Genomic DNA, 19572 nt, shown 5'->3' with positions numbered 1-19572 from the left:
TAAAAGAGCCAAACTGCTGACAAAATTAAAAATGAAACACCTGGAATCACATGAAACTCTGGGGGAAATGTTGGATAGCGAGGTGAAGCAATGGCGTTAGACCAATTATATGCTATAACATGTAAAATGGGATCAAGAAAGGAACATTTCAAAATGCAACTCATATAAACACTTTGATCATATTATTTTCTTATTATTGTCAGATTAAGGCAAATAACTCCATTGCTGATGTCCATTTAAACTTACCCACTGATATTTGGTTTTTGACCCTTCATACGTAAAAGTTTGGGCACCCCTGTTCTGAACACATCTACAAATAGCCCAAACGCTGATCATACTACAAACAAGTCATAACTAGAATGCTATACGGAAGTGAAAATAAACACTCATTGATTACTTGACTCTTTTGCATTTGATTGGCTCAACTTAACACTTCTGACATGTCTACAAGTGTGAGCCATTCATTCATGTGACGCTGTAAGCCAGGGGTGCCCAAACTCGGTCCTGGAGGGCTGTGGTCTTGCATATTTTTGTTCCAACTCCAGTTAAACACACCTGAACCAGCTAATCAAGCTCCTTCTAGGTTTACTAGAAACTTCTGGGCAGGTGTGTTAAAGGAAGTTGGAGCTAAACTATGCTGAACACCGGCCCTCCAGGACAGTGTTTTGACCTCCCTGGTGTAGGTCTGTGCTGAAAGCCCCCATAGTTAGTTCCCTCCTTCCTATCATGTGACAGTATGTAAAGAAGCGAATGGCTAATACCAGAGGACTCGTGAAATAAGCAATTCAAATTTTCTTTCTGGCTCTGATTGCATATGGTTGGCCTATGCCTTTCACATGATGAATGAACGATTCAAACCAAATAGGAGGTTGAAAAAGAGACAAATCTTCTTCCATACATGTGCTACTGCACCAATGAATGTATCACTACATGAGAGGACTCATTGTTGTAGAGTCACATAAAAGATTCGTTTAAGAACGACCAATCACTGTTTTGAATCCCTGTCAACTTTACAGCCCACAGCATTTGCAGACCCTCTACAGGAAAGCTCACGATAATACTCTTCATTCACCCCCTTTTATAATGCATTAAGGATCATAATCCCTTCTGCGAGGCCGCAGGCGGCCTTACCATCTCCCGGCGAGCGCACAACAGGCATTGGCTTTTAATTCAATTTAAGAATGTAAATTGGAGCTTGGGTCAGCATCGCTGGAGAAATATACCTGGAATTCTTGTCTTCTAACGTCCCATAAGAGACCTCTTTAATAGAGTGATTTCTAATGGGAAAGAAGGATGAGGCGACAGCATGGCCAAGGGGAAAACAACAAGAAGAAAACAAGCTATCTGAGCTTTTCCACCTCCGCAGGGTGAAGGGAAAAAAAGACAACATATTCGTAGACAGCGCAGTCTAGCTATTAAAAAAAATTGCGTCACGACTAGAGAGAGAAAAAGAAGAAGAAGATGGAGGTGGATTTGGCCTCTGTTCCCAGGGTTTGGCTAATTTACTGTGAAGTAATGACAGAGGCAGAAATATCTTCAAACGCTGAGCTCACAGCTCTGTTTCGGTGCTTGTTTTGAGGTCTGTTTCACAGTTCTGCTCTTTTTATGCACCGTTTCTATCTCTGGCATATGTTTATGTGATGCTTTGTGGTTATTCGTTTACATTAATGTAAACTAAATGCTTTTACAAGTCACTATACATGCTTTTAAGTTAAATTAATTTATATGATACATTTAGCCTTTGTTGAATGTTCAGAAATATGGTTTATTTTATTAGGTTAAATAGTTTTTGTGAAATGTGCTCTTTGGTCTTTAGTTTAAGTCTTTATTTTATTTTTTAGTTACACTAACTAACTAACTAGCTAGCTAACTAACTAACTAACTAACTAACTAACTAACTAACTAACTAACTAACTAACTAACTAACTAACTAACTAACTAAATAAAAAAATAAATAAAAAGTAAACTTTAATATTAATGTTATTTTTTATTTAGATTTTTGTTTTCTTTTTAAATTGGTGGAACTGTTTTTATTTATTTATTTACTTATTTATTTATTTATTTATTTATTTATTTATTTATTTATTTATTTATTTATTTATTTATGTATTTATGTATTTATGTATTTATGTATGTATTTATTTATGTGTTTGTTTGTTTGTTTGTGCATGTATTAATTAGTTTATTTATACAAATTCACTTCAAAACAAGATGAAGAATAATTATTTATAAAAAATACCAATCAAATATAAATAACTACAAATTACATTTGCTGACCAATAAGCTACAACAAGCACATTTATTTATTTATTTATTTATTTATTTATTTATTTATTTATTTATTTATTTATTTATTTATTTATTTATTTATTTATTTATTTATTTATTATTTGTTTGTTTGTTTGTTTGTTTGTTTGTTTGTACATTTATTTATTTATTACTTAATTAATTTATTTATTTGTGTATTTTTTTATACAGATTTACTTCAAAACAAGATGAAAAATGCTTATTTATAAAAAATACAATAAAAATAAAAATCGCAACAATTTACATTTTCTGACTAATAAGCCACAATAAGCTTACTAATTTTATTTTATTTTAAAAACTAAATAAAAAAATGAGTTAAGAAATTTAATTGTTGGCTATTTCGTGAATTCAATCAATCAATCAATCAATCAATCAATCAATCAATCAATCAATCAATCAATCAATCAATCAATCAATCAATCAATCAATCAATCAATCAATCAATCAATCAATCAATCAATCAATCAATCAATCAATCGGTAGTATGCTAAAAAAAATACTAGAAATAAATAAATACAGCACTATGCTATATTGAATCTTGCCTTCATTTTATTGAATGGATAGTTTTGAAACTCTGATACATTTAAAGAAACATGCAAAAAAATAAATAATTACATGTTTCAACTCATTTTAACATGCTCTGATAATTGATCCAAATTAGTATTTTGAACTGGAACTACAGACATTCTGTAGACTTTTGGTTCTCACTTCAGAAGTGTTATATACTGGCATTGGCAGACTGTTTGCATGCAGTATGCAGTGATGCCTATGAGTTTAGCTCGTGGCAGAGTGTATTTTATGTCAGCTCTGGCAGCGCAGTGGGCTGGACAGAAGGATTACACCACAACACTTGATATGGGCAGACGACACATGCCTACAGCCATCATTCATCTGTGGCTGTCCAGTTCTGATGGCGCGGATAAATGAGACATGTGAGTTTGCATACTGTGTAAATGAAAGCATGATGGTTTGGCACATTTAAGCAACATAATGCTGGTGTTAGTTAGCCTGAAAAGAATAGTTCCCTTAAAATTGTCATCATTTACCTTTAGCTTGTTCAAAATGTGCTTATTTGTTGGACACAAAATATGCTATGCGATGAAGATTAAGGCAGCTCTGTTGGTAAAAGTGGGTCCAACCCGTAACTAGTAAGGTGTACTTATAAACCACTCCGCCACCGTGATGCCCCTATTATTACTATTATTATTATTGTTATTATTATTTAAATGTAGATTTATCATGACAAAAATTTACAAAAATTGAAGGGAAAACTAACAAAAAACAAATGATCCATGTTCATGCAGATAAGCGAAAAAAGACCAACATATTTAAGAACATTTTTGTTTAAATATTTAAGCACAATATTTGTTAAATGATCAATGTTGAAAACAGCTATGCTGCTTATTATCTTCATGGAAACTTTTTGAAATGTTTTAGCTGAAAGTTCAAAAGAAAACTATTTAATTAAAAATGATTGTTCTTTTAATGATGTGAAAGTCTTTAAAATCCCCTTTGATCACTTTAATGCAAGTGGTGAATAACAAGTTTATTTTGTTTCTGACAATCTTAAACTTTTTAACTGCAGTTATTTATGTCTAATACTCTAAAGAAATGTATGCATATGCATACAGTCATGCCATTGCAGTGTAAGATTGCATTGGCACAGCTTTAGCCTGCATATTTATTACAAATCCACTGCATATATTACTTTATGAATGTATCCTTTCTCTTTGAAGTCTTATGAAATTGCCCTTTTAATTGCGTAGACAAATAAATTGGTGTTCGTCACGTTATTTTGAATGTGCAGGTCAAGTAAATGAGGCGTAGGCTTGAAGAGATGAGCATGTTTTGTGTCTGAAGGCGCTGTGCAGAGTTATAACAGACTCTGCTTTAAGTGCCTGCTTTTTGATGTGTGTACTTTATCTCCCCGGGGTTCACATCTCTGCTGGAGACGAGTAGCAACTAGCGATGTGTTGTGTGGGTGAACATGAGGTAATAATTCCAGCAAGGACTTGTTATTTTTTTTAGTTATGTGTTCCAAATAATAGAGAGGGTCATTTACTGTGCATTTTCCATATTTAGGTAAATATATCGATGGAAAACTTGTTTTGCTGAATCCTCAGAGGGGAGATTCAGGTGTGAAGCAGATGCAACATCAAACGGAGAACGCGGACAATTCAGCTGCATAAACCAAAAAAAATATATAAAAAAATACAACCCAAGAGCAGTTACAAAACAATGCACAGAATACAACAAAACATATAACCTAGATATACGAGTGCTTTAGGCAGTAACCTCACTAAATCCAAGAGTGAGTAAAAAAATGGATAATGTTTCTTCTAACTGAGGGTGGGCTGAGGAGGAGGCGGTATTGTAATGTTTGATGGCAACAGGCAGAGAAGTTCCCTCTAGCAGTTTGAAAACAGTATGCTGGAATAAGCCAGAGAGAAAGCTTCATGCAGAGTATGTGGAAGATAGATCCTCCAATCCAATCTCTATTCGCTTACCCTAGTGAGTCCAAACTGGGATAATTCACCCAAATGGACAATTCTGTCATCCTTTTCAAAGTTGCGTGTTGCTCCAAACCGTATGACTAAGTTTCTGTGGAACAAGGGGTTCGGTGTTATTTTGGAGTCCACTGACTTTCATTATATGGTGCGGCAGTCTGCTTTTTGTGTATATAATGACACAGTTTCTAAAGTGAGGCATTTTGAAGCATTGTAGATCATTCATTTTCTGATACTCTGAATTCCAGAGTAAAAAAAAATGACAATAACATTATAAATATTACTGTATTGTGCTTGATATACAAATTAGTTTAAATAAGTTTCTGTAATCTGATCAGGTAAAAGAGGAACATTTATTTTTACATCTTTGTCATCGTTGCATAGCATTATGGGTCAAATATGAGATGTTCTATTTTGGTGTCTATATTAAGTAAACTATTCGATTTTCTATATGTATATTGCCTAACTAATTTCACTAATTAGCTTTATTAACTTTTTTAAGCCTTTAAATTGTACCTTGTAAAATGATTAGTTATATTATCTAATGTCATCATGACAAGACAAAATTAATTAAAACGGTTTAAAAATGTCCTGAAGAGAAAACTCTTCCCTTTGTTAAATAACACTTGGGTAATATAACATAAAATAACTCTAGAGGGCTTACACTACCTCACAAAAGTCTTGTTGTCGATCGCAGTTGTACAAACAACAAATAATAACTTCTTGTTGATCATTTGGAAAAGTGGCAGAAGGTGTTTTTCTGATGAATCTGTTGAACTGCATCCCAACCATCACAAATCAGTCAAGTTTGGTGAAGGAAAAATCATGGGTTGGGGTTACATTCAGGATGAAGGAGGAGGCATTGAAAATGAATCTAAAGAATCTTGATGAACTCTGGGAGTCCTGCAAGAACACTTTCTTTGGCATTCCAGATGACTTTATTAATAAGTGATTTGAGTCATTGCAAAGATGGATGAATGCAGTCCTCTAAGCTCATGGGAGTCATACACAATATTCATTATTTTTCCACTGCAGCATGACTTTACTCTATACTGTACATTATTTCTGTTAAGTGACAAGACTTTTGTCTTAGCAAAGTCAGACCTTACTGTCCTAAGTAAATGATAAAAAAATCAAGGCATGATCATGTTTTATTTTGGGAAAATAAGTGTAATCTAGAGACCTTTGCCTTTCATTTAAGCCACTTCTACCAATCGATCAACTAGATGTCAAGTTATTATTTGTTGTTCCTAAAACTTCGATAGGCAACAATAGTTTTGTTAGGCAGTGTATAATTTTAATAAATAACTTTTTTTTCTGTAAATATTTCAAAATACGGGGAAAATAACGTTTCATCATTATTCAGTGTAAATATATTTATTTAAAAATGAAACAATATGCTATTTAAAAATATTTTAAAATACAATTGATTGTGCACTTTTTTTTTATTTTGAGTGATTTAAAGTTCTTGTTTATAAATGGGGTAAACCTAGTGGGTTTCAAGGGAAAACAAAGTATATTGTTTATGTAAATGTAAAGCTTTGATGGTTGAAATATCAAAGCATACACAGCAAATTCATCAGAGTTAAATTCTCGGTGTTGAAGCATTTGAGAGTAAAGTGTTGACGTTAAAGAGTTAGATTTTGATAAATGAATATAATAAGAGTTAGAATTGATTTTATTCAGTGCGAAATCAAGGAGTTATCTTTTCAACACTTGGTGGTGTTATTTCCAACATCCGGGAATTCATGCAGCCCCAGTCACTGAAGAATTTTCCAGACGCCATTTTCCATCTGAGGTTTAGAACAGCAACTGGTGAGTCAAACTACCTAAATGTTGGTATTTTACTGACTTTCTTTAAGGAAATACAGTTGTAAACATGTTGTTAAGTTAATAACTTTAGAATGGAGTGACAATTTTAAACTTCTGCGGTTCATTCATGGTCGTTTGTGTATCTAGCTTAACGTTAACTGCATTACTATTGAGTTCTTTTCAAGAATGTTTTTATAAATGCTCACGCATACATAGTGCATAAAAACATCAAATGTACATGTTCAACACATTTCTGTCACGCTTAATGCCATTTTGTGCGTTGTTACCCATCTGTAAAATAAAATCGACACTTCTCCTTTAATTCCAAGCAAACTAGCGAGGGAATCCCCGGAGCCGCCTAACGTTAGCCTACTCTGCCCGGATGCTAACGGCAACACAGGACGGTTTCCATAAGCTCTGGAGAGTTTCTAAAACATATCTGGTGAGTAAATGAACATATGCTTACTTGTAAAAGGCTTCCTGACTGAAACAAATGATTGTTTGTTATTTGTGTACGTTAATTTGGTTATTTTAAACACCGCGGCCCTTTTAAACTGGTTCATTCGTGGCCGTCCATATACCGTTAGTCCATAACTTAGACTCGTGTGATAACGTACGCTTGAATTATATTAAGTGTTGACAACCATTAAAGTCGGAATGTTAACATTAATGTCTTTAAATGACCGCGTTTGCACTTTATCAGACATTTAACGTTACATAAGTCTCCCGGAAGTTGCGGGACAAACGTTAACGTTATCCTGCAAATGCACAGAGACTCCCAGATGCCCAGGTAGATGCCCGCAAATGAATGATCATCTCCCGGAAATCGCGCGTCTCCCGCCCGGTCATTAAACACTTTGCACGCCCCTCTCCACCGCATCCCTCCCAGCTCTTCAGGTACGTCGCGCGCAAGTCACCCCCACCGCTCTTCAGGTACGTCGCGCGCAGCTCATCCCATTGCTCTTCAGGTACTTATCTCTCCCGCTACCTCCCGCAAATCAACTCTGTATCCCCCGAAAATGACTTTTCTCAACTCGGGATGTCTGACGTTAGTAAGTTAGGCTATTTCTGTTGTCAGGAACATCTTAGTCAAGCTTTTTCTCCCGCATGATATTGTGCTTAAAACTATAGGCTAAACTTAACATGTACTGTACACAACATTTCCGTTTTATTAGTGCGTTGTAAACAGCCACCTGTCTGTAAAATTAATCAACTGATTCATATTTGAGCAGCCTAATGATACAGGTTTGATTTGTAGATTTATTATCAATAATCAACATCTGAATCAAAAGATATCTGAAAAGTGTGAGGCATACTTTGTGATGTTCATCTCTCTTTTTTTATCTGAAGGTTATGCATATGTGTTTGATACTAATGTGTTGTTGTTTTTTAACAGCCACAGTTCTCTGTACAATAACACAAGACCCTGTGACAGTGGCTGATTAGAGACGGATGGTGTATTTCCAGAGTTGGTGAAATGACCAAGCACACCTTCTTGGTCATATGTGGTGATAATAATGAAGGTATGTTTGATAAAGTTCTGTATTTGTTTCACAATAAGCTGAGAGGGTATTAGAGCATTAGAGAATAACAAATGACATGAAGGTGATAAGTTTTGTATTGTGGGTGAACTGTTACTTAAATAATGTTTTGCTCTTTGCTTTGCACCTTTTCTCTTCTGCTTATCCTAATATTTTAGATTATATTTGGACCTGAAACATCTGCTAGACTCCAGTAAAGGTGGCCTCAATACTGGACCTGAAAGGGCCTAACAAGTTATATCTGGTAAAGAAACACGCACACACACAAACACACGCACGCACACGCTTACAGAAAACTGTAAGTTTATGAATATTTTTTACACTGTGGCCAATATTTTGGGGAAGTCAGCATCACTAAATGATATAAAAGATTTTAAGCTCCTCTAAATTTTGCTCCAAGTGTTGTGTTAAATTGAGGATTCTGGACAGACAGCTGTCTGTTTTTCCAGTTCTAGTCATAGTGGTTAACCTAATTGTTTTTGGAGATCCAACAGTGATGTATGTGTTTTTTCTACTTTTCCATATCCTGTCACCTCAACCAGCTGGGAGAGTCAAGTTGTGGATCATCATGAAGATTTTCAAAAGGTGAGTTTAGATTTCTTGAATGTTTTATTTACTTTAAATGTTCTTTTAAATATATCATAGAATTTGATTGCAATTTGTTTTCAAACATTTTTCTTAGTCATGCTGGAGTCTTGAAGAGTTCTTAGATGAGCATCACCCTATATCCGTGCATCAGGAACCACCAGACGAGCGATCAGCAGCTGCTACATCATCATGGATAAAAAGGTCATCCTGTGGCTGGGAAGCACTTCATTCACAGGACATGCTTGATGAGATTTCCTAGCTCCAGTTTGTTTTCACACAAGTTTACAGCATTTGTACCTTCATTTAAACTGCTGTATTTGATATGGAGGACCAAGGAAACACCAGAAGTGAAAGATTTGCACGCCAAGTTGTTTAAAATGTAATTTCAGAAGAAAACTATGCGTTCAGAAGAAAACTATGAGTGACGATATATTGAACTTTCAAATTGCTCTGATGAAACATAAAGTTTGGACATCATATTTTGTTGATACTGTCTGTACTAATAAAACATTTAAAGCATATTTGACATTGTTGCATTTTAAAAATTGAATGAATTGTTGAAGTTGTGAATGTTTTCAAATAAAATGTTTTTTATTTTGTAATTTACAGTCTATTTGACCTTTTTACCATATTTACACTCAAGAGAGTTGAATAAAATAATATATTACACCAGGTGGTGTTAAATATAGTTAAATTTTTTAACTCTGCCCTGAGTTAAAATTAACCCTTACTTCGGTGTCAATGTGCCAACCCTTTTGAAAGTGTTGATTTAAGTCTGTTTTGAGTGGACCCCATGAGACACTTTTAAAGTGTTGAAATTAACACCCATAGAGTTGTTTTGGGTCCCCACATTTTGCTGTGTACAATGTAATAAGTATAATTGCAATTGAATATAATTAAATATAATGAATGTATTATGTGTGTGCCTTACATTTATCCACATTTTCTCATGGGTGCCTTAAAAGTCTTATAAATATATTTAGAACTATTGCACTTTAAAAATGCTTTTCTTACTTAAAGTTTTTGTCTTGTTTCTAGTGCAAACATCTACAAATGTTTAAATTCACAAGCATTTTCTAGACGAGCAAAACTGTTGTCTTGTTTTCAGAAAAAAAGTCAAAATTAAGCACGTTTTTATTTAAAACAAGCAAAATAATCTGCCAATGAAGTAAGCAAAATATTCTTATTTTACCATATATACCACTTGTTTTAAGGATTTAATTTTACTCATTATTTTTTAAAACAAGACACTATTCTTTAATTGTCTATAAAATGCTTCTTGATTTAAGAATTGTTAAATATTTTGACCAGAAGCATAAAAAATAACTCAAGTAGCAATTAAAAATATAATTATAGATAAATGTAATTAAATGTTTTGTGTGACTTACATGTATCTATATTGCTTTCTCTCAAGTGTGCCTTTAAAGTTTTAGAAATAAATCTAGACTGTGCTGTAAAAATGCTATTTTTATTTCTAGTTCTTGTCATGTCAAGTCCAAACATGGCTGTAAAAAAAAAATATTGGTTGTCTTAATTTTTTAAGCTGAATTAAATTGAGTCTTATGAAATCTTATAAGTCCATTGATCTTAAAGTATATTGAACTGACTTAAAACAGCTTGTGTAACCTACAAAATTTAGTTGATTAACTTAGTTTAATCAATTACAATGAACTGAATATATATATATATATATATATATATATATATATATATATATATATATATATATATATATATATATATATATATATATATATATATTGACAACTTTTCAAATTAAGAAGCATTTAGACAAGCAAGAAACTATTGTCTTGTTTTCAGAAATAATAAGTCAAATTTAAGCAAGTTCTTCTTGAAAATAAACTAAATAATCTTGTTTTGTGTATGGTCCACATAGGTTGCTTGTTTAAAGGATTTAATGATGCCTCATTATTTCTGAAAACAAGACAATATTCTTTAATTGTCTAGAAAATGCTTCTTTATCTAAGAATTGTTAGATATTTGGACCACAGACCAGACAAAAGTAGCTTTGTGTAAGACTTAAGAACATAATTTTTCCCCTTTGCAGTCTGTAGCTACAATATTCATAACTATTATGAGACCCCCTAGTTTTTTGCGATTATGTGATTGAATCCAACTCAAAATAAAAAAAAAAGTCGAAAATATTTGCGATTTTGCAAAATTCTTAATTAAACACAAAAAAAAATCACAAAAAATTAAATAATCACATAAAACGTCCAATTCCAAACCATATAATCAAATTCTATTTATTTCATTTTGCAATAACTATTTTACATGACTTTTAGACGTTTCATACGCAGCAGACGAGATGTATTTGAGTGTCTCTCGAAAGATTTCGCCTCTCATTGCATGGAAGGGGCAGAACTATTTTGCAGCTTGTGCATTTAACAGATGCGGATCAAACACGAGTGATATACAGGTAAAGTTAATGCAGAAATGTGATTAAACATCCTGTGGCTCAAATTGGGTGTTTTATGTGTTTGACGCGCTTCAGATTGAAAAAGAAAGTGGAAGGAAACGTTTAATGATGGATCTTAAAATGATGAAGATTGGTTCAAGGATGACGACCGCTGGAAGTGATTGAACTAAATGTATGGCTGGTATTATGATGTTCGTGAAATCAATAAATGATTATATATATCATTCAATTATATATATATCAATCAATAAATGAAATAAACTTATTCCCTGCAGTTAATGCTTCCCTGTCATTGAGTTTTACGGAAATCCATGTTTAAGGTGTATTAAGATTGTGGGTAAAAATAAGAGTTATACAACCTTCCTTTGGCTTACCCTACCATTTTAGATCTGTTTTAGGTCTTGTCTTGACAAGAGACTAAAATAAAGAAGCTTTATTTTTAGAATTTGTGTCATTGTCATTGTGTCAAATTACACCTAACATAGTAGGCTTAGTAGGCATAGTAGATATTTCTTCAATTATCTGGGAATTACGACCACAAAGTCATTCATTTTTATCACAAAAAACAATCGTGAAAAATTAGGGGGTCTATATTATATTGGAAACTATTATTTTACCATGCCATATACAAGCAATGGTTAATGCTACTTATATGTGCACCTCTATGTCTGGAGAACAATACAAACACACACACACACACACACACACATAGAGAGCAAGAGAGACTGAAAGTGTATCATCTGCTCAAATGCCCTGTCTTCAGGCAGGAAGAAGGAACGTGACCGGAATAATCTGAAGGTAGGATGTGCCACCTGCTCATGGCTTTAAGAGAGAGTGGAGCTCTGGCCCACATCCAAGGATAGATTGGCTGTGTTGGGAGGCCAATCACTTCCCTGCATTTCCTACAAAGATTAGTGCGCTGGGTGTCGTGGCACAGAGACGCCGCTCTTGCTGACGAGGGTCACAAAGCATGACAGACAGAAGGGTTAGAGAGAACGTTATGCATTCGCAAGCCTCACTAACTGTGGAAAATTGATGGTGCTTAGAGAATGACTACAGCGGTTTTTCTCTCTTTTTTAATATAGTAGAAAAGCTCAAATAATACGTCTGTCATCGATTACTCAGTTTAATGTTGTTCAGCAGTGTCATTTGTATCTTCTATTGAAAGTTTTTGACTTTTTTTTCTATCTTTTGTCATCTTGGAACTACAAAGAATGGGGACCAAAGGGTTCAGACTTCAAAAAGCATAGAGAAGCACCATAAAAAGCATCATGAAAGTGTTGAGTGGAAATATGATTGGTATGCTTCTGACCTTGGACAGTTACGCTATTTTTTGGTAATCTTTTCGGTAAGATTTTATTTTTTATGGTCCCTATTGCACATTTTGTTGAACTAAAGGTGCACTGCAACTACATGCCAATTACTTGTGTTTGAGTATTAGTAGACTGTCTGCTTAATATAGACTGATACTGCTCCTTCAACAGGTATTTTACTAACTATTACCAACCTACATTACACATGACGTCATACGGGTTTACCTGCACATACCGGTTACAAAAAAGACAGATTGCAATAGTAAACATGTTGTGTTGTACGGTAGGATGCCAAATTCGAGTCCAAATTGAAAACTTAAATTTTACCGTACACCACAATGCTTTTAATGCAACTCATTTTATATTAGGTAAGTTCACGCTATGCTGAATCATACACATTTCTTGTTTATGTTTGCAGTAGTGATTTCAGCGAAAATAAGTAAATATGGGTAATTAAACTGCAGACACTGCATGCAAAGAATGACATGTAAAAATGTAAGTTTACATACCCTGCCGTACAGGTGCAGTTCTCTGTCAGAAGGCAGTTGTTTTGCTTGTTGATGATTACCCAGACCTTGTATAGCTCTGTCTTCTTTCCATTTCATTGGCTAGGCAGAACCTCATTTTTTAGAAGAATATAAAGAGTTTTTTTTAAAGAATATAAAAAGTTAACCAGATAATTTCAATTTCCTCTGGTCTGCTCGTGCAACAAATGGCTTGAGTTGCATATTGACGTCACGCCGACAGGGCAAAAGACTTGTTACTGCGACTATTCGTTCGAACCACTTTGAATAGACTCTTTCATAGATGAAGCTGTTTTAAACTAAACGCTTTCAGATTTAACTCTTAGCTGGATATTTTACTTCACTTGAAGCTGTGTTACACACTGCATGGAAGGTCATTTTCAAAAACCCATAATAGAGGCTCTTTAAATATGGCTTCTTTTTTTTACCTATAGACTTTTAGCTGGCAACAGTGAATGGCACAGTGGATTCTGTTCACCAACATTTTCTGGAAGTAGTCCTGAGCCCATATTGTGATTGACATTATAGTAGCAGTTCTGTTTGTGATGCAGTGCCGTTTTAGGAGCCTAAAGATCTAGTTTGGTTTTCTGGCCCTGACCCTAAAGCAGGTCGCACACCAGAAGCGCCGCTCGGCGCCGCGACACGGCGCGTACATGACAGTTTAAAGTATCACACACCAGACGCGCACATTCGAATGATATTTAACATGAAACTAATCAGATGGCACTCTGTGGCGCGGCTGAAAAATGAACTGCGTCCTGAGCCGTCGCCGGGCGCCGCCGACAGCCGCCGACTTGCGGCGCCGGTGTGTGTATCCTGATAGAAACCTATGTTTAGAATTCTAAAATACATGGCGCTGCGTGGCGCTGCGAGGCGCGGCGCCGTGCGGCGCGCCGCCGAGCGGCGCTTCTGGTGTGCGACCTGCTTAAGAGGCACTGCCACTCTGAGAGGCTCTTTTTATACCCAACCATGTTGCAAATTGGCCTTATAAGTGGAAAATTGGTCCTCCAGTGGTTCCTTATTTGTGTATTTGACTTTTCTAGCTCTTATTGCTACCTGTCCCAACTTTTTTTGGAATGTGTACTGTAGCTGTTTTTAAATCTAAAATGAGCCAATACATGTCCTGAAATTTTAAAATGTCTCACTTTCAGCATTTGATAAGTTGTCTTTATAATATTGTCAATAAAATATACTTTTATGAGATTTGTAAATTATTTTTATTCATAATTTGTATATCAACAATTTGTATATCTAAATTTGTATATACCAATTTAAAATCTGTGTATTTGTTTGTGTGTGAGTGTTCTATGAAAGAATGTTGAGTTTGTGTCAATGCAATGCTGAATCTTCTTTTTTCAGTAGTCAGTAGCTCATTTCTTTTTATGTTTATTAAATAATTAAAAGGGTCATGTAATGCCCTGTTTTACAAGATTTACTATAAGCCTCAGTTGTCCTCAGAGTGTGTTTCGGCCAAGTTTCAGCTCAAAATATCTCATAAATTATTTAATATACTATGCTTTAAACACCCCTTGTTTGAATGGAAACAAAAACAGTTTTTGTGTGTCTCTTTAAATGCAAATGAGCTGCTGCCCATGCCCCCAATCTAGAAAAGGGTGTGGTCCTTACAGGTTAAACCTCATTCGCACTATGAGCGTCTCGCAGCGGCAAAGCAACACGCGACTGTTCATTTCAAAGGAGAGCGAAGGACTTCCACCGACCTCAGTCTACATGAGCGAAAGCGACCAGGTGGACGTGTCGGGCAATGTGACAAAGTTAAGAATGCTCCAGCTTTATGCAAATGAAGAGCAACTTTCTTGAGCGACAGCCAATAGGAGCATCAGTCGTGCTTACGTATTTCTCTCTCAGCTCGCTTAGAGGCCTTTGTTTTTGTGCTGTATATACCTACACCAGGCGTGACCAACCCTGTTCCTGGAGATCGACCTTCTTGCAGATTTCAGTTGCAACCCATATCAAACACACCTGCCTCTAATTATCAAGTGCTGTTCAGGTACTAATTAATTGGTTCAGGTGTTTTTGATCAGGGTTGGAGCTAAACTTTGTAGGAAGGTCGACTTCCAGGAACAGAGTTGAGCACCACTGCCGTACACCTACCCGTTCAGGTGTATATACCTATCTGTATATAGACTTGTGTTTGCAGCAGATCGACACCCAGTGTGACAGGCGGCTACCAAGTCACTGCTAGTGTGAATGAGGCATTAGTTTCATCAAAGAAAGTCACAAACAAACGGAAATGCATTTTAAAAATTGTGTTTGCTAGCATACTCCTAATAATCCTTTATTTCTTCTCTTTTTCAAAATTGTACGAGGCACAAACATGTAAACATCAGTAGTTCCTGGAAGGGAGAAGTGCTTCCCTGTAATTGATGCTCTTCAGCTTGTCAGAATGTGGATGTTGAAGGATGTAATTATGATTCAGGCTCTGGAGACCTTGTCGAAAACAAGATCTAAAAACAGGTTAAACGCTTTTTATCATCTAATGCAGGGAGTCAAAAAGGAGATCACGACACCATAAACACTCCAAAAGATGAGTAACAAAAGGAAGGAAAGACTGCGGGAGGCAGAAGAACTCATAGAGAAGCCATATGGATGAGCAGAGCGAGGGTTAATTTAGAGAGCTAAAGAACAGAGCACTAGGAAGTGAAATCTTTTCATCTCCTCTGGAGAAAAAGCATGCAGAAAGGACGTCGGAGACGGTATCTAACAGCGCATGTTATTCCTCCGCCCCGAGGGCTGTTGTGTTAGAGAGAGAGAAAGCCGTAAAAGTTTGTGAGGTGCGTTGGAATAAGAAAACGTTGCACTTTCTGCGTCGGACAGACAGGACGGCATCCAGTTTAATTCCCCGAGGAAATAAAGCAATGTAAGGATTTATCGGCATTTCAGCAATTATAAGAGCACTGTCACACTCCAGCGGTTACTCAGACAGGGATTTGTGGGCTTGGCACGGATGAGAAGCTGTTTTTCTTTCTGTTTTCCTCAAAACTGCCCTGGGGGATCAAAGACCTCCTGTATAGCTTTTCAATTTGAACATTTTATGTGATAGTAAAGAATTCATGGACGATGTTGGCCGAGGAAGGTGTCGATGTGCTGGGCTCGTAAATGTGGAATATCTGAATCTCTAGCTCTCCAGGCTCGTATTCGACACGCTCACGTGCAACATTCATGGTTTCCGCACACCTTGAATGATTCATTGGCCGTCCTTGTTCTGTGGGCTGTGGATTCAATTAACCCTTTTGGGATTGATGGATGAGTCCTAACCGATGGCCAGCTATCCTCACTAAAGAGACCTGTACTTGGCCTTCCACATGCGGCTCCTGCGAGAGGGGCTTCTGTCTCGCGTGTCGCCCATTCGTCTTGTAATTGGTGTGTGGTTCTGTCAAATAGCCATTAACAGCCCACCTCATCCCTTCCAATTACCCCTAAAGCACCCTGGAAGCTCCCACGGCAAACATCATTACTAGATGAGAGCTGCAGGAGCATCTGTCAGTCCTGAACATCAACTCAGTTTAACAGCCAAAAAGTGAGTGGAGACGGGCTGTCATGGTGGGACAGTTAGCTGATGGAGGGATGGTTCATTTGTGAGAAAATATTGAATCTTAAATCTAAATATTAAATGTTATTAATTTTGATGATCAAATATTCATTGTAGCGGAGTAATTATTAGGCTACGTAGACTGTAAAAAAATGCTGGGTTTCAGCAGGGTTCCAAGCTGGGAATTTGTTTTGGTACAACATGAGAGGATTAAATTATTTATTTACTTATTAGTTTTTAGACATTTAAGTAGATTGAACATAAGAAATTAGGTTGTCCTCTTAAAAAAAAACTCAATAATTGTGTTGTTTTAACTCAATTTGAGTAGTTTGAACAAACAGCAAATGTAATTTTTTGAGTCTTTTCTGTGTCCTAAATTGCTTCTTTAGGCTTAGCCCTAAAATAAAATGTGAGTAGTGAAACTTTGGGACATTCTACTTCATAATTGCTCTGTTTTTTATTTATTTTTTTATTCTTAACAGAAACTTTTCCATTCATCCATCCACCCACCCATCCATCCATTGCTCTTACTGTCTCTCAATTGGTCTATAGCATTATACATTCTAAATTAAAACAAAAATAAAAAAATAAAACCAATTTTTAACCCAATGTTGGGTTAAATATGGACAAACCCAACTTTCACTTAAGTTTTCAATTAAATTTTCAAGAGTTCACAGTTGATAATTGTTTATACGCTGATGATTGATTATGAAGTGAGTTTGGCATGCTATCCCGGGAGAGAGCCTTTAGCTCATAAGATTGTCAAACTCTGGGCAAGAAGGGAGTCAAGCAGGCTTTGCAGGGCAAGAAGGGAGTTTGAGCTCAGGTAGGTCTCGAGAACTCCTCATTAATTAGGCTTAATAAAAAATGAGGAATTGCTATGTAGAGATAAACTGCTGGTTAAGAGCTTGACTGTAGTGACAATTTATATTGGTCAATTCACTTATGTCGCATGTCTTTGGACTGTGGGAGGAAACCAGAGAACCCTGGGGGAAACCCACACGAGCAAAGGGAGAACATTTAAACTTCACACAGAAACATCAACTGGCCTGTTAAGGATTAAAACAGTGACATTTTGTGCTGTGAGGCAACAGTGTTGGCCACTGTGCCAACCTATAATGGAAAAGGGAGTGGAAGGGGGATTCTTCAAGGCGAAGATAAGTAAATTAAGGAACTTAATTAAGGTTATTTATAGTGAGTTAAGAATCATCTGATTGGTGGATCATGCATTAGCAATTGCGGGACCAGCTGTGATCAATCATAAGCATGTGCTCGTCTCTAAATTAGTTCATAAATAAACTTCACTAACTGACTCTTTATTAACCCACTGGTTGGGTTTGTCCATATTACATCCAATGTTGGGTTAAAAAAATCCAGCAATTTTTTAGAGTGTAATGATAATTATAAACAACGACTATTGCTTTATTTATTTTTTTTGTGCTATATACATGATATATTCAGTGTGCATTTGGGGTTTAACATTATATTGTGATTTATTATATTGTGACACCCTAAAAGTATGTGAGTAGGCAAACTGTGGGACTATCTATCTATCTATCTATCTATCTATCTATCTATCTATCTATCTATCTGTCTGTCTGTCTGTCTGTCTGTCTGTCTGTCTGTCTGTCTGTCTGTCTGTCTGTCTGTCCGTCCGTCCGTCCGTCCGTCCGTCCGTCCGTCCGTCCGTCCGTCCGTCCGTCCGTCCGTCCGTCCGTCCGTCCGTCCGTCCGTCCGTCCGTCCGTCCGTCCGTCCGTCCGTCCGTCCGTCCGTCCGTCCGTCCGTCCGTCCGTCCGTCCGTCCGTCCGTCCGTCCGTCCGTCCGTCCGTCCGTCCGTCCGTCCGTCCGCATGCCTGTCTGTCTAATTATCATTAGATGCTTTGTTCTCTCTGGCTTTTCATCCTGGGCTCTATTTCATGTTCTAGTCTTTTATTTTGTATTCTGTAGTATTCAAGGTTTCAGTTATTCCAGTGTATGTCGGGTTTTCTATCTGTTATATTGCTCTACTCATCTGTAGATTGTTGTCCTGTTCTGTCTCTATCTATCTGGAGCTATGTTTTACATTCTAGCATTCTCCCTGACATTATTCTAGCTGACGTTTTATCATGTTTTTTAACATCATTTCTATCCAGTGCTTTTTTTAATAGTCTCCTTCTGTTCTATGTTTTGTTCTCTTGTCTGTCTATCATTTTTTTGTTCTGTTGTTTTAGCATCTATCTAGCATTCTATATAATTTTTTGTTTATTCATGTCCACATCCATCTGTCCATCCATCCATCCATATCTCCACCCATCTGTCTGTTCATCCATCCATCCATCCATCCATCCATCCATCCATCCATCCATATATATCATTCCATCCATCCATCCATCCATCAAGAAATTCATCTCTCCATCCATCTATCCAACCATACATTTGTCTCTCCAATTCATCCATCCATCTCTTAATCCATCTATTCATGCATCCATCCATCCATCCATCCATCCATCCATCCATCCATCCATCCATCCATCCATCCATCCATCCATCCATCCATCCATCCATCCATCCATCCATCCATCCACCCATTTATCCATCCATCCATCCATCCATCCATCCATCCATCTGATTCCCTAATCCATCCATTCATCTCTTCCATCAATCAATCGATCCATCCATCGATCCGTCGATCCATCCGTCCATCCATCCATCTGTTCATCCATTCATCCCTCTCCATGGTCTATCTGTCCGTCTGTCCATCCCATATTAATAATAATTACATATGTCTAACATTTTATTTATTTATGTTTTGGCCTATATTATATGCTTCTAAATTATGTATATTCAAATGATATGCTAATTAAAACGATTGAACAAACTGAATAACAACAGGATTCATGCAGTGCAGCATGACAACAGATATTTTGAAAGTTTGAAATGTGCAGTTTTGTCCATTCTGAGTGTCAGGTTGATGGGTCGAGCACATTATGGTATGTTTAGTGAAGAGAGG

The 19572-nt window shown here is 36.2% G+C and overlaps 1 protein-coding gene and 1 long non-coding RNA gene across 51 annotated transcripts in view; both read left to right on the top strand.

Moving 5' to 3' along the window:
* Window positions 1-19572, top strand: part of adgrb2 (adhesion G protein-coupled receptor B2) — a 550430-nt gene that overhangs the window by 205185 nt on the left and 325673 nt on the right. The window lies entirely within an intron of this gene.
* LOC137488542 (uncharacterized) lies at window positions 6592-9357 on the top strand. Its single transcript, XR_012395208.1, has 6 exons — window positions 6592-6629; window positions 6956-7068; window positions 8023-8149; window positions 8326-8411; window positions 8710-8752; window positions 8850-9357. It is a non-coding gene; the product is annotated as an uncharacterized lncRNA (long non-coding RNA).

The sequence above is a fragment of the Danio rerio genome, chromosome 19 (genome assembly GCF_049306965.1).
Source record: "Danio rerio strain Tuebingen ecotype United States chromosome 19, GRCz12tu, whole genome shotgun sequence".
NCBI classification, from domain to species: domain Eukaryota; kingdom Metazoa; phylum Chordata; class Actinopteri; order Cypriniformes; family Danionidae; genus Danio; species Danio rerio.
This window is presented reverse-complemented; position numbering and strand designations above follow the sequence as displayed.